Source organism: Anser brachyrhynchus, assembly GCF_964034855.1.
Source record: "Anser brachyrhynchus genome assembly, chromosome: 1".
Taxonomy (NCBI): Eukaryota; Metazoa; Chordata; class Aves; order Anseriformes; family Anatidae; genus Anser; species Anser brachyrhynchus.
Genome location: NC_137694.1, coordinates 39,816,833 through 39,820,861, shown reverse-complemented (window position 1 = coordinate 39,820,861; position 4,029 = coordinate 39,816,833). Strand labels below are relative to the sequence as shown.

General features: G+C 39.3%; 1 long non-coding RNA gene across 1 annotated transcript; it reads right to left on the bottom strand.

Moving 5' to 3' along the window:
• Window positions 1–255: 255 nt before the first annotated feature.
• On the bottom strand, window positions 256–2,941 carry LOC308191741. Its single transcript, XR_013948246.1, has 3 exons — window positions 2,806–2,941; window positions 2,109–2,311; window positions 256–2,016 (listed from the first exon to the last, which is right to left on the bottom strand). It is a non-coding gene; the product is annotated as an uncharacterized lncRNA (long non-coding RNA).
• Window positions 2,942–4,029: the final 1,088 nt, after the last annotated feature.

The following is a 4,029-nucleotide window of genomic DNA, read 5'->3' as shown; positions in this document are numbered from 1 at the left end:
GGGAAGTGGTTGAGTCACCATCCCTGGAGGTCTTTAAGAGGTGTTTAGATGTTGAACTTAGTGATATGGTTTAGTGGAGGACTTGTTAGTGTTAGGTCAGAGGTTGGACTAGGTGATCTTGGAGGTCTCTTCCAACCTAGACAATTCTGTGATCCTGTGATTCTGTGAAAGGAAGGAAGGAAGGAAGGAAGGAAGGAAGGAAGGAAGGAAGGAAGGAAGGAAGGAAGGAAGGAAGGAAGGAAGGAAGGAAGGAAGGAAGGAAGGAAGGAAGGAAGGAAGGAAGGAAGGAAGGAAGGAAGGAAGGAAGGAAGAAGAGAAAGAAGAAAGAAGAAGGAAAGAAAGAAATAAAAAAGAAAAAGAAAGAAAGAAAGAAAGAAAGAAAGAAAGAAAGAAAGAAAGAAAGAAAGAGAAAAAGAAAGAAAGAAAGAAAGAAAGAAAGAAAGAAAGAAAGAAAGAAAGAAAGAAAGAAAGAAAGAAAGAAAGAAAGAAAGAAAGAAAGAAAGAAAGAAAGAAAGAAAGAAAGAAAGAAAGAAAAAGAAAGAAAAGTTTTAATAAGGCATCCACATGAATAGGTATAACTATGAAGGAAAAAGATTCAAAAACCTCAAGGATATGAATAAGGGTGGGAAAGAGGAGAAATTATATGAAGCAGCAGGAAATTTCAGGATGAGTGTTGTGAGACAGTGTCCCGCAAATGGAGCCTATGAAAGTGAAGAACAGCCTCTTCAGGAGCTGCTGAACCATATGTCTATAAAAAGCTCCCAAGAAAGCATTAAAAAGACAGTCAGATGGAGTTAACAAGCTTTCATTACAGGTAGCTAAGCTAAATAATAAATGCCTAGAGGTCATTTCCACAACTAGTTTTCTACAGAACTACACTTAAATTAATTAATGAAAAGTTTGAACTTTCATTCAAAAGTGCATTGAAACAGGTTTAAAATTGTTCCAGGAAGGTTTTGCTTAACTATTAATTTGCTTTACTAGTACTATTCTGAGCAAAAGGATTACCAAAAGATCCTACTCAAAGAAAGAATTGGGAATAACCTCTGGGATCTTTCCACAGGCTCAGAGGTACAAAATAATCCTGACTTTATTTTTCATGAAGCTTCCCCATTCACTCAAACACCAGCAGTTCTGAATTACTGTGTTATTGTTTTCTTCCTAATGTCTGCTATGCATCAGTGGTTATAATGGAGAAAGATTGATAGAAAGCTGAGATTTAGTAGCAACTCAGCAATTAAATTGAGCAACTAGTCTTTGTTCTACTGTTCCCTGGTGGATGCAATCCTGTTCATTAATCTACTTGTTGATTATAGCCCTTCCATGATATTGATCTGTGTTTCACAATCCTGTGGTTGCAAGAACATGCAGTTTCCACGGGCAGCTACAGCACTACACACACTCTGAATTAATGCCGAAATATTTAAAGCCAAAAAAATAAAAAATAAAACCACAACCTCTAGTTGTCTGTAAACTGATTTGAGCTAATATACTTTTACCATGGCAATGTTTTATTTTTCCCTCCAGTCACTGTTAATACAAACACAAATTTAGACAAAAGAAAAACACCTTAAAAGTTGTTTGTCTCAGTGAATCTCACAAATTATATTCTGTAATTGCTGAATCAAGGTTAGGTCTTTACCACAACTTCTTCCCCTGGTTTCGGTACATTTGTGTAGACAGGTACAAGAAAACCTAATATTTGTCATTTATTCTCCAAGACATAATAAATGTATTTCTTCTCCTTGACTCCTCAGTCCATATCCTGAATCTGCTTTATCATTATTTGGATTTGTACTAATTTAACAAGTGTTTGGTTTATTATTTGTTTATTTAAAGAACGCATGCTCATATGGAATAGTCCATCTGTGGATTCATCCATGCTTGAATTGGGTAATTATCCTGCCGGCTGCCTTCTCTGTGCATTCATACCACCAGATCCAAGATCGGAGGGAGAAGCTCCAGGCTGGAAGAGGCCTTCACATCCCACCTGGAAGAGTCATGTAGGGCAACAGTCTAAAGGAGAGACATTATATATGTATACATATCACCACACAAAGAGACAGAAGAGGTGTTATAGGAAATATGCAGGAAAGGGGAAGACAAACCTTAACACCAAGGCTGCCTGGAAAAAGTATGTAACATAAGAGCAGAAGAAAAGCAGGCCTGGTGGAATGTGTGCACCTCAGGAGCCCAGCCCCGTGCCTTTGAGGGAAGGACCACTGTGTCAGCGACTTTCCTCCAGGGAGGCAGAGAAAACACTCCTGAACTATTTTTCTTCCACGTATCTCTTGTGATGAAAAGGGTGTCACTGGAAAGAAGAAAGAAATGTTGCTGAAAGGAGAACAGAAGGAAGAAAAATGACTGGATAGAAGAAAGGGACTAATGGGGAAAAAAAAGAGAAATGTGAAATGAATAGAAGCAGCAAAGTACAAAAAGTAAAAGGAGGGAAAGTAATATTAACCAGAAGATGGAAAGATTTTCTGCAATATCTATCTTGAAGAATAAAGACAAAAATGGATGCATGAAACTACAAGGTCAGTTTGATTATCAGTAGGAAGGCTGTCTATAATAAGATACTAGCCCAACGACGATGAGACACTGATGCATTCATATGCTGAGGATTTTTCTTTTTAAACATTTTTTTCCTCTCCTGCATCTAGAAGAACCTGAGAACTCACCTTTTTTTTTTTTTACTTTTTTTTTTTCCAAATCACCAATGATACTGGTACAAAGAATAAACACAAAGTTACAGTCCAGGTGGGTTCTTAGTTTTACTGGTTTGGTGCAGGATGAGATACTCACCTGAGCCTCTTTTAAACTATTTCAGACTACTTATAAAGATTACTCAGTATCTTCTTCTGGTGCTATTCCATTTAATATGGATTTAAATTATTTAAAATATTCACTGGGTCAAGAACTATGTGAAAGCTCTGTCTCGCTTGCAATGAAGCTAATAACCAAGGTGGTTTACGACCATCTTAATCACTGTTTAGCTCGACACTTCATCAGGGATTACAAATCAGGCTTGATTAAAGTGAATCCATATGTTGGCCACTGGAGTTCATAGCCTGACATCTTAATACAAACCCACCTTTACCAGGGGGGTTACATGAATATGCTGGACTGTGAAATGAAGCATAAGTACGTATTTGCTTTGCATTCTTTCTTGCCAGCAGCCTTTGGCAGTGAGACAGAGCAGGCAACCAAGGGCAACATCATCTTAAACTGGAGCTGGATCCATCAGAAGTCTTCTGTCTGAGCATTAGTTCTTGATGCAGTGGTAACAGTATCCACCTGAGAAGTGACAAGGCCAATTCACATCAATTCCAGTTAAGCAGAACAGGTATTTACCCCTTGTATTGCTTAGAGAAATTTCTTACGTCTTACAGTATCCAGTTCTGGTTTTTTCACCAGCAGTTTCTGTGGATCATTGAAAATGTTCCCCAAAACAGTTTGTCAAAACAGATCAAAATCCATGGTGTGTTTACACTTTACTGAAGCAGTATGGCTTGTTTTCTGCTTTCTGCCCAGTTCCTAAAGCATACAGACACCTTGAGCAGAACAACAGACAGCTCTAAATGAGCCAGACACTTTCTCTGATAATATTTTTGCTATCAAATGTCTGGCTGTACTTATTTTTCACTCCCTGACTGCTTGATTCATTGCCAGTGGTTCTCTGCCTGTGGAAGCATCCACCCAAGTGGATGGTTAACAGCAGCATAGCTTTAAACATTGGCCAGATTTCACATTGCTCATCCAGCAGGAACTGCCTGGAAAATGCATGTTGCCGGCACATCTCCTGGACAGCTGGGTGCAGAGAGGTCCATGGCTGAGACCATCATGGCCCCCAGGCCCTGCGTGGGCTCCATGGCGCCAGGAGCTGCTGGGGCTCCCACCCTCTACTAATCAGCTTCTTAAACTGTGGTGGTTTCACACTGATAGACAGCTCAGCTCCACCACGATGCTCTCTCACTCCCCCTCCTCAAATAAACAGGGGGAGAAAATATAATGAAAAACGGCTCATGG